The sequence below is a fragment of the Engystomops pustulosus genome, chromosome 6, assembly GCF_040894005.1.
Source record: "Engystomops pustulosus chromosome 6, aEngPut4.maternal, whole genome shotgun sequence".
In the NCBI taxonomy this organism is placed as follows: domain Eukaryota; kingdom Metazoa; phylum Chordata; class Amphibia; order Anura; family Leptodactylidae; genus Engystomops; species Engystomops pustulosus.
This window is the reverse complement of record NC_092416.1, coordinates 124,875,359-124,888,034: the sequence shown is the minus strand read 5'-3', so window position 1 is coordinate 124,888,034 and position 12,676 is coordinate 124,875,359.

The following is a 12,676-nucleotide window of genomic DNA, read 5'->3' as shown; positions in this document are numbered from 1 at the left end:
AAGGGGCCTTAGTATACAGAGACACTACTGCGGCTGTGCTCCTGCAGGACAGAAAGAACACTTATAAAAGTATGGCTTTCCACTTTCCAGGAAATTACTTGTGGCACTTACCGGTATGGTAATTTGCATCCTTTGAGCATCATTCACTTAGGAAGTTTAACCCCTTAAGGACGCAGGGTTTTTCGGCTCGTTTCCCGCTCTCCAACTTCAAAAATCCATAACTTTTTAATTTTTACGTATACAGACCTGTGTGAGGGCTTATTTTGTGCGTAACAAATTTTACTTTCCCGTGATGTTATTTATTTTAACATGCCGTGTACTGCGAAGCTGAAAAAAAAAAAACTGCACGTGCGTCACGTTCTTGTGGGCTCAGTTTTTACGAATTTCACTCTTTGCTCCAAATAACATGCCTAATTTATTCTTTGGTTCGGTGCGATCGCGGTGATACCAAATTTATATAGGTTTTATTGTGTTTTAATACATTTTTAAAAATTAAACGAATGTGTACAAAAAAGAAAAAAATTTTTTTGCCATCTTCTGACGCTAATAACTTTTTCATACTTTGGCGCACGGAGATGTGTGAGGTGTCATTTTTTGCGAAATGAGGCGAAATTTTCATTGCTACCATTTTGAGGTCTGTGCGACATTTTGATCATTTTTATTTAGTTTTTTATGTTATGTAAAAAGGTGTAAAAGTCGCATTTCGGACATTTGGGGCGCCATTTCCTGCCTCGGAGGTCACCTCCGCCCGTAACCGTTTTTATATTTTGATAGATCGGACATTTTGGGACGCGGCGATACCTAATATGTTTGTGATTTTTACTGTTTATTATGTTTTATATCCATTCTAGGGAAAGGGGGGTGATTTGAACTTTTAATATTTTATTAATTTTTTTTATTTTTTAAACTTTTTTTTTTCTTTTTTTATCACTATTTTTTAGACCATCTAGGGTACATTAACCCTAGATGGTCAGATCGCTCCTACCATATACTGCAATACTACAGTATTGCAATATATGGCATTTTTGCAGGTCATACATTACAATGAGCCACTGGCTCATTGTAACGAACCTGCATAAGCCATATAGCCTCGTGTCAAAAGAAGACCCGAGGCTACCATGGTAACCAATCGCCGCCCCCCGATGACGTTCTTTTAAACGCCGACGACGACTTTGCCGGCGGCGTTGAGAGGGTTAATAGCCGCGATCGGTGCAAGCACCGACCTCGTTTATTAGCGGTGGGGGTTTTGTGCAAAATGCAAAAACCCCCACCTCTGTATGAAGAGGACTCAGCCCGTGAGCCCTCTTCATACATCCCTTATACCTCTGCGCCGTAGAGCTACGGCGCAGAGCGTTAAGGGGTTAAAATAAACTGCCTACAAATGATAGTTGATAAAATTATATTAAAAAGTTTAACTTTTTTGTCAAGAACAAGAGTGCAATGCTGAGAGATCCCCAAGCCAGTTTGGCGAGTGATGTATTTATATCAGCCAATACATCAATCATCATAAAATAACTCATGATTGTTAATATCAAAGATGCCGCTTCTTCTGCCACCACTGATATTTAATAAAGATTGTTTTCAGCCTAAGGTGAATCCATAGGTTGTCTGATACATTACATATGATGAGAACACCGCAGCTTCCTGACCCCATGTCAGTGTCTCTTAAGGTGCTGGGATCACTTAACTGGAGATTTAATACACAATGAGAAAGCTGTTGTGACATATTCTATTGCTTTCCTCGGATATCACAAGCAGGAGGGTTTTAGAGGGGAAACAGCCATGTGACCCCAAGCTTTTCTCTAGATTAAAGTGTTTGGATTTAGACAGGAAATCTTTGCCAGATTATTATTCCTTGGATGAAATATCTCTTGCAGTAATGGGATAAAAAACACCCTCCGAGGTGAAACTTGTAGCTCCTGAGCCCCAGTACAGAATATGGAATGAGCCCCTGTCTACTCTATGCCATTTAGAATACTGGTTTCTTCTTCCTTTTATCTGGATTTTTCTGCAAAGTCTGTAAAAATAAAGTATTTCTTATTTCATTTCTCTCTCTTTATTATCTATTTTGGCTGGCTATTAATGGCTGTAAGTATCCATATTTTCACCTGCAGACGTGTATTTTTATATTCTTTGGTGTATAGTTAATACTTTTGGTAGGTCTTTTTTGTGCCTTATGGTCTTTTTTGCGCCTTATGTATGATCATGTCTCTTTTCTTGTGATACATCTTTAGTTCTTCCTGTCCTGGCAGGTGCAACTTCTGGCTTTTTATTGAGGCTTTTTGTTGCAATGTTTCAAATCCACATGGACCAGAGCCATGTGAGAGGGGTTATATGCAAGAGTTGACCCCACTGTAAATTTTGGAATTGAGGCCATGGCCTGCATTTTTATACACTCCAGTTTTTAAAGGCATTGCAAAAATCCATAGAGACAATCTCAAACGCACCCATAGAAGTAACCATTAAATTTCACTAACATATGTCACTGACAGAGACAGTCAGAGACAGAAACAGTCAGAGACAGATAGACACGGAGATAGCCAGAGACACTCAGAAACATTCACAGAGACAGTCTGTCAGAGACACAAAGACAGTCAAAGAGAGATACAGTCAGAGAGAGATAGATACTTATAAAATATTTTTGGTTAACCCATTCTATTTTGTTATAGCTATAAGCAGTTAGTTACTATCCTGGGCAGTGCAGTGAGCTTCACCTAGTATATTATAACGCAGACGGGAGTTGTCATTAGAAATTTTCATCTTTGGGACTTAAGCTGAAGCATTTCAAACAAAATATAACACATACATTTTTTAAAAACATATTTGGCACATACAGTACTTTGTCTATAGCAACCTGTCCCCTGATAAAAAAAATAGCACTCTGGTGACGGGTTCTCTTTAACCTCTTTACTATAAAGCAACAACCAAATAAGTTACAGACTGCAGGTATAGGGATTTCATGAGAGACCTCTACAGTCTTTTAAAATTTAACTTTTTCTGTACTTATGGAAGAACAATTATATTTCTGGAAAAGTCACTATAAGACCCTATAAGCTTAAAGGGGTTTTACACTTAATGGATATAGATGACCTCACCATAGAATAAGTCATCAATATCTGATCCAATAATTAGACTTATGCTGATCAGTTGTTCCTGACACACAGAAAATGGAAGCTCTGTTATCTCTTTTAAACTGGTTTCAGGAACTGCATCTCAATTCTTATTAAAGTTATGACCAGTGGGTAGAGAACAGAATTGGACAAAGTTGCCACTTCTTTTTCACTAGGACTTCACAGCTTCACAAGGAGCCCATTTTTATGTGGTATCCACTGCAATCTATTTCAAGCACCGAATCCTTGTATGCTTCCCTGGCACATCCTAGAACTATGGTAAGGGGGCTAACATCTATACATTTTGGCATAATTAATACAAAATAAACATTTACAGTCTGTTTGCTAAACACCCTTTTGCCATATATTGTAAGGACACATTTGGGGGTTCAACGGGCACCACTGAGCAGGATAGAAAGGCGTAGCTTATGACGTATACTTTGCAGATGAAGGAAAAACTATGGCGAGCATGTAAAACGTGGTATGATAAGCCACAAACATATGATAGGGAGTGATCTGTGACTAGGGAGCCTAGGGCCCAGCAGTGAAATCAATTATGGGGGCCTATCAATTGCTACATGGGAATATTAAAAGCACATTTTAAGACCTTCCACAAACTATGCGTTTGCTTTGCATTTTGAAATGTATTGTGAATGTATCAGGTAAAACATATCATTTTGAGTAATGTTAAAAACGCTGATATTTTTTTAGTTGCTTTTTTCCCAATGTGTTTGCAATGCATTTTAATGCATAATGCAAACACATATAAGGAGATGCATAAAAAATGTTAGTGAATTGACCAAGGCAGAGGTGGACTTCACAGTCTTAGGGTACATTCAGAAGTCCAGGTGCTGACCCGGACCTGAGCACAGGGCCGGGAGGAGGGGTGAGTGCTCCTCACACCTTCTTCCTTCATAGGCAGATGATCGACCGTCCGACAGGGACTGTGCGGAGACGCACCTTGTCAGAGGGAGCCATAGAAGTCTATGGAGGCCATTTGAATAAGTCCTTATTCTGTGCCAGATAAATCTTGCTTAATGATGTAACTGAAGTGATTTAGAACGGTAGAGTCATACCATAGACCAGTTATTAGTCTACATCAGAATTTTCTGACATCAGATTGTAGTTTCTGAGTGCCCCCTTTTAACAAGCCCACAACAGTTTTTTAAAAAGTTTGAAAATTGTGTAAAATGGTCTAAACCCCTCAATAACTGTGGTAAATGGTCTTTCTAGTGGAAATTAATCCAGAATTTTAGCATACACAGGTTGATGAATTTCCCCCTTAGTATGAATCCTAAGGACATGTTCACAATATAAAACTAAATTGTGATTTAAAATCCATTTCAAGCACATTCAGAACAACTCCTCCCTGATCTATTTAGACCAAAAGACTTGTGTCAGGTGAGTAGCAACACATATTTTTTTAACATGGCAAAACACATGTTGCTACTTACCAAACACAAGCATTTAGGTCTTAAGACATCTGTGTTCAGGTAGGAGATACTCAAGATCTGCTTTCAAATGTGTTCAAAACGCAAGTTAATTGCATCTTGTGAACATGGCCTTACAGTCCATCATAACGCGGGACCTCTTATAAAAAGCAATCTGTGCCTCTTCCATCTCCCTATCATATCATGGCCTCCTCTTATCAATCCTCTTATTGTGGCTGAGCTGCCCACTTATATTGTGGCGCCTCTATCATCTTCACTTCATATTGCACCCTCTCTCATATCTCCATCGTATTGCGGGCCCTCCTATCTCCATCTTCTTATTGTGGGCCCCCTCTCATCCTCCTGTCTTATTATGGGCCCCCTATTATTGTGTATCACCTGTTATCTCCTCCTATTATGGTGGCCTTCTCTCATCTTTCCCCTCTTACATTAACCCTCTCTTATTGTGGCTTATCTTAAGGGCCCCCTATCTTGTTGGCCCCTTCTCATCTCCCCTTCATTTTGTGGGTCCCCCTCATTTATCTGCACCCTTACATTGTGGCCCCCTCTCCTTTTTGCAGTATAATTAAAAAATAATACAGACCAGATACTCACTTCTCCCTGTTCTCTGGCAGCAGTCCTCTTCTTTTTTCTCTTCTGCTGTGTGTAGCTCAGATGCCAGCAAGTAATGACATCAGCATATTGGGGCTCATTTACTAAGGGTCTGAATCGCATTTTTCTGCCGGGTTTCCCGAATTTTTCCGATTTGCGCCGAATTGCCCCGGGATTTTGGCGCACACGATCGGATCGTGGCACATCGGCACCGGCTTTCACATGACAGAGATCGGGGGGCATGGCCATCAGAAAACCCAATGGATTTAAAAAAAAATTTGTGTAGCAAAAATAGCACTCACATACACATGGATCGAATAAGTAAATCTGCCCCATTGTCTCTGCCAGCCTGCTGCACAAAATAATAGTGAGGCACAATGATGTTTTGGGGAGCTGAGAGCTCTCTGAAACATCATTGATTTCCAGTCTATGTATGTCCTGAGGATACGGTGTCTGCAGGGGGTAGAATAAGAGACAACAGGAGTCAGCTGATGTCGAAAGCCAGTGGTGGTTTCACCAGTGCACCGATGGGCCAGTCTGACCCGGCCTGTGATTAATTTGGAAGTCATTTAGTCATTACACATGCTCATTACTGAAGTCTCCTCCTTGGACCCATACACACTCCAATAGTTCCTGAAATTCTGTTTACGACCTATGTGCTAGAATGTCCTTGCCTATGCTGGTGTCTCATATTGAGGACTGGCATTGGATAGTCATATAAATAATGGTTCATACAATACATGTCTACTACATCCAGATACATTTTTATGAGGTTGGATCTATTCATTGTTTCATGCAAGAAGAAGGGGATTAGCATACCAGACAATAATGTTAATTACTTATGATAATTCTACTTAATTGTTTTCTTTCCAAGCCTTGTTTTCAAGATGAAGAGAAAGGATTGTTTTACATGTGAAAGAGAACAATCATGAAACAAATTAAAATTTTCACAGCCCTTGAAAACCATATGTTACTGGTTCAATGGTTTCTTTGTGCTTCACACAAGTCATTACCATCCCAAGGATATATATGACATTTAATTGAGGTATCTGATGGAATTTTACATGATTTTTCATAAGCAAAGGACACTTAGAAGTAAAGGTCACGGACAAGAACCTCCTCAAGGTTGCATCAATGTTCTTAAGGTGTTATGTTTTCTGAGGTTATTTTTTTCTTAATGGTCCTCAGAAAGATCATCTGTTTTACTGAACAAGTTGTCACATGCATGTGTAATTTTGGGATAAATGCAATGTGCTTTGTATGGTGTATGAGAGCCAGCCATGTGAGCCCATCTTGTTTTATGGAATAGAATGTTACTTTCATGCCAAATACCTAGAAAAAGTCCACAAAATCCTACAGTAGTCATCAGTGTGTCCTCATTTAATGAAGGGGTCGACAGTTGTGCAGGGACATACTTACAGCTTGTAAATAAATGGTAAAGTAAAAGAAACTAGACCATGACCCCTAGCCCTTAAGTAGATTTACCACTTGTGTTCTCAGTCCCATATTCAATGACCCCACTGCCTTACATTATGACACCCCTGTGCCATCCAATAGTCCAATTAACCTCTCTGTCTACACTTCTAAAAATGACCACTCCATTATGCCATCCCTTAGCACTAGACTGTCATTCAACCCCTCCCACATTTCAGTAGAAATACAACTTGTGTTCCCAGTCCTTTATGGTATGACCCCACCATATCTCCACTCCCTTACATTATGACACCCTGTGCCCTCTAGTAGAACATTATCCTCTATATTCACACACTGCTAAAGAATACCACCATAAATATATAGGAATATAATCCTAACCCTAAGGCCTCATGCACACAACCATCTGGGGAACTTATATACTGCCCAAGCTTGCTGTGGCACCTGGGCTCGGTATGGTGAGCACAACAAGGGCTCACCGTTCTGAGCCGTAGTCACAAAAAGATAGAGCATGTTCTATCTTTGGCCGTATTGACAGCCTTGTGGTGGGGCGGGCATACATTTGTGTTCATGAGGCCTAAGGATGCCCCTCCTTAACTGGATGCCAAGGCAGAGGCCCTCAAGAGCCTAATGGTAAATATGGCCCTGCAGATGTGACAAACCTTTCACTAGATTACTTTCTCGTTACACTATCCATGTAAATTTGCTAACTTATAATTTGGCTTGTCTAAAGCTTCAGCTACACATACACTCACCGGCCACTGTATTAGGCACACCATGCTAGTAATGGGTTGGACCCCCTTTTGCCTTCAGAACTGCCTCAATTCTTCGTGGCATAGATTCAACAAGGTGCTGGAAGCATTCCTCAGAGATTTTGGTCCATATTGACATGATGGCATCACACAGTTGCCGCAGATTTGTCGGCTGCACATCCATGATGCAAATCTCCCGTTCCACCACATCCCAAAGATGCTCTATTGGATTGAGATCTGGTGACTGTGGAGGCCATTTGAGTACAGTGAACTCATTGTCATGTTCAAGAAACCAGTCTGAGATGATTCCAGCTTTATGACATGGCGTATTATCCTGCTGAAAGTAGCCATCAGATGTTGGGTACATTGTGGTCATAAAGGGATGGACATGGTCAGCAACAATACTCAGGTAGCCTGTTGCGTTGCAACGTTGCTCAATTGGTAACAAGGGGCCCAAAGAGTGCCAAGAAAATATTCCCCACACCATGACACCACCACCACCAGCCTGAACCGTTGATACAAGGCAGGATGGATCCATGCTTTCATGTTGTTGACGCCAAATTCTGACCCTACCATCCGAATGTCGCAGCAGAAATCGAGACTCATCAGACCAGGCAACGTTTTTCCAATCTTCTACTGTCCAATTTCGATGAGCTTGTGCAAACTGTAGCCTCAGTTTCCTGTTCTTAGCTGAAAGGAGTGGCACCCGGTGTGGTCTTCTGCTGCTGTAGCCCATCTGCCTCAAAGTTCGACGTACTGTGCGTTCAGAGATGCTCTTCTGCCTACCTTGGTTATAATGGGTGGCGATTTGAGTCACTGTTGCCTTTCTATCAGCTCGAACCAGTCTGCCCATTCTCCTCTGACCTCTGGCATCAACAAGGCATTTCCGCCCACAGAACTGCCGCTCACTGGATGTTTTTTCTTTTTCGGACCATTCTCTGTAAACCCTAGAGATGGTTGTGCATGAAAATCCCAGTAGATCAGCAGTTTCTGAAATAATCAGACCAGCCCTTCTGGCACCAACAACCATGCCACGTTCAAAGGCACTCAAATCACCTTTCTTCTCAATACTGATGCTCAGTTTGAACTGCAGGAGATTGTCTTGACCATGTCTACATGCCTAAATGCACTGAGTTGCCGCCATGTGATTGGCTGATTAGAAATTAAAGGACACCTGTCATCAGGTCTGTGTCACTAGTCCTGTCACTACTAGCTGTTGGAGCAGCTCACAAGGATCCCATCCCAGCCTTTATCTAGTTATTTCATACATTAATCATTATAAAATCATCTATTCTTTATCATGTAAATGAGGCTGGTCACATGGTCAGAAGCAGTGATGTCACCCCTGTTACCCCTCCCCTCTCCTCCTCCTGCTCATGTCTGTGTGTAATGTATAGTAAAGCATGGCTAGTGTGAGTGCTGTACCTGCTGACATGCTGCATCCTCCTAATATACAGGTGAGAGACACAGACATCAGCTACACATGAATCTGACATGTTCTGCTGTAACATGGCTGCCTGGAGCTGCTGTATCTCTCCTATACACACACAGGCTGCAGGGGGCGTGGCCAGCAGCACCAGGAAGCACATCATTATACAGCCTCACATCATTATACAGGCTGTCAGTCATGCACTGGGGGTGTGGCTGTGCCTCCCACTCATGAATAGAGTGGACAGCTTGAATATGCTAATGCTTCATTGGACATTTCACAGGTCATTTGCATACAGCTTTAGGACCTCATTGCTTAGGTTTACAGGCATGTAGAGGGACAATGAAGGGATAGAGGCAATGCTCTCTAATGGAAGTTTATGAAAATATATTTAGTTTAGGGGGGTTATTTTGCATGACGGGTTCTCTTTAAGTGTTAACGAGCAGTTGGACAGGTGTACCTAAAAAAGTGGCCGGTGAGTGTAGATTTTTCTTTAAATAACACTTGCACATATTTACTGTCATTAATATTTGTTATTTACGAGCTGTTTACTTACCACACCGGTAAGATGTTAAAGTTAATCTACCATCAAAATCAAGCATAAACCAGGAACACTTATTCATAGATCCAAGCACAGTGACTGTGGTAATTTTCTTATATTTGTTATCTATGGCCCTTTTCCAAATAAGCTTAAAAATAATGGTACTGAGCCATTAGGGCTCTGGGTTGTGTTACTTGAGTGCCTCATACTCTAGCTTCATGGGCTGTTACAATGTGAAAGGAACACTTCCCAGTCACACTGTGTACTGAAACTTCATGTGCTGCAGGGAGATTAGATCAGGCAGAAGGATAGAGCAAGTCGGAAGGAGCAGAGTAGGGACAGTGTAACAGGCAGTGAAGATGCAGTACAAAGAGGCTCTTTAGCATAATTTTACAAGTTGAATTTATATGGTAGGAGTCCATGGATAGCAAATAAGAAGATAAGCACAGTCACAGTGCCTGGATCTATGAGTGTCAATGGTTTACCATGCTTGGTTTTGATGGTAGAAGAGATGCTTTCTGTTGGTCTTGGAAATCTCACTACTGCTTTTGTTTTGAAAGAAATGGGAAAAAATCAGGAAGCAGCATGTATTAGGACTGCAGAACAAATTACCTGAAAACAATTTTTTTCCTCCTTTAAAGTGCAATTTCTTGTACATAGTTTTCAGAATTATAGTAGTTATATTCTTGTACAATAGGGCAGTATTATAGTACAGTAGTTATATTCTTGCAGTATTATAGTGGATACTTTATATTCTTGTACAAAGAGGCAGTATTATTTTATATATCATATTATATATAATATTTATGTACATATTATAAAGTAATATAGCAGTTATATTCTGAAACATAAGGGTTGCATAATAGTGAGGGGTGTTGCTAGCTTTGTAAAAGATGTGGAACCTGGGCCCCAACGCATATGTGCCAAATTCTTATTAGTGTCCTCTAATTAGATCTTATGTAGATTGTTCTCTAACGATATACACCCACCCAGAACCAATAATGTGAATCTACAGAATACACAGGCAAAAGCACTACCTATTACATACAGTGACTGGAGGTGATAAGTCCTTGAATTATAGTTATTCTTCGTATGTATGATACCCCTGAATTGTGACCACTACCCTCATTAACCCCTAATTGCACATCTCATACTAAATAGTACCACCAACACTCAATATTGCTCCTCTTTGTCACCCCTCTAATCTTGATACGTCGGAATCAGCTAGAAAAAAAAAAGACTTATAATTTGCTGAACGGAGCGTGGGGACAAGATGTCCGACGCGCTGGGCTGATAATTATTTATGCCCATGCACCTCTCTCTCCCATGCTAGGAGGCGTGAATTCACATCTCTCGCATGACGTCATCTCTATCTCCCATCATGGGTGAGGGAGGTGTGGGGGTGTGCACAATTAGCAGCTCGCCTGGACCAAATAGCATTTTCTTCCATTTGGGTGATATTTAAGGTGCTATCTACGAATTGTGACACCCTGTGCCCTCTAGTAGAACATTATCCTCTATATTCACACACTGCTAAAGAATACCACCATAAATATATAGGAATATAATCCTAACCCTAAGGCCTCATGCACACAACCATCTGGGGTACTTATATACTGCCCAAGCTTGCTGTGGCACCTGGGCTCGGTATGGTGAGCACATCAAGGGCTCACCGTTCTGAGCCGTAGTCACAAAAAGATAGAGCATGTTCTATCTTTGGCCGTATTGACAGCCTTGTGGTGGGGCGGGCATATATTTGTGTTCATGAGGCCTAAGGATGCCCCTCCTTAACTGGATGCCAAGGCAGAGGCCCTCAAGAGCCTAATGGTAAATATGGCCCTGCAGATGTGACAAACCTTTCACTAGATTACTTTCTCGTTACACTATCCATGTTAATTTGATAACTTATAATTTGGCTTGTCTAAAGCTTCAGCTACACATACACTCACCGGCCACTGTATTAGGCACACCATGCTAGTAATGGGTTGGACCCCCTTTTGCCTTCAGCACTGCCTCAATTCTTCGTGGCATAGATTCAACAAGGTGCTGGAAGCATTCCTCAGAGATTTTGGTCCATATTGACATGATGGCATCACACAGTTGCCGCAGATTTGTCGGCTGCACATCCATGATGCAAATCTCCCGTTCCACCACATCCCAAAGATGCTCTATTGGATTGAGATCTGGTGACTGTGGAGGCCATTTGAGTACAGTGAACTCATTGTCATGTTCAAGAAACCAGTCTGAGATGATTCCAGCTTTATGACATGGCGCATTACCCTGCTGAAAGTAGCCATCAGATGTTGGGTACATTGTGGTCATAAAGGGATGGACATGGTCAGCAACAATACTCAGGTAGCCTGTTGCGTTGCAACGTTGCTCAATTGGTAACAAGGGGCCCAAAGAGTGCCAAGAAAATATTCCCCACACCATGACACCACCACCACCAGCCTGAACCGTTGATACAAGGCAGGATGGATCCATGCTTTCATGTTGTTGACGCCAAATTCTGACCCTACCATCCGAATATCGCAGCAGAAATCGAGACTCATCAGACCAGGCAGCGTTTTTCCAATCTTCTACTGTCCAATTTCGATGAGCTTGTGCAAACTGTAGCCTCAGTTTCCTGTTCTTAGCTGAAAGGAGTGGCACCCGGTGTGGTCTTCTGCTGCTGTAGCCCATCTGCCTCAAAGTTCGACGTACTGTGCGTTCAGAGATGCTCTTCTGCCTACCTTGGTTATAATGGGTGGCGATTTGAGTCACTGTTGCCTTTCTATCAGCTCGAACCAGTCTGCCCATTCTCCTCTGACCTCTGGCATCAACAAGGCATTTCCGCCCACAGAACTGCCGCTCACTGGATGTTTTTTCTTTTTCGGACCATTCTCTGTAAACCCTAGAGATGGTTGTGCATGAAAATCCCAGTAGATCAGCAGTTTCTGAAATACTCAGACCAGCCCTTCTGGCACCAACAACCATGCCACGTTCAAAGGCACTCAAATCACCTTTCTTCCCAATACTGATGCTCAGTTTGAACTGCAGGAGATTGTCTTGACCATGTCTACATGCCTAAATGCACTGAGTTGCCGCCATGTGATTGGCTGATTAGAAATTAAGTGTTAACGAGCAGTTGGACAGGTGTACCTAATAAAGTGGCCGGTGAGTGTAGATTTTTCTTTAAATAACACTTGCACATATTTACTGTCATTGATATTTGTTATTTACGAGCTGTTTACTTACCACACCGGTAAGATGTTAAAGTTAATCTACCATCAAAATCAAGCATAAACCAGGAACACTTATTCATAAATCCAAGCACAGTGACTGTGGTAATTTTCTTATATTTGTTATCTATGGCCCTTTTCCAAATAAGC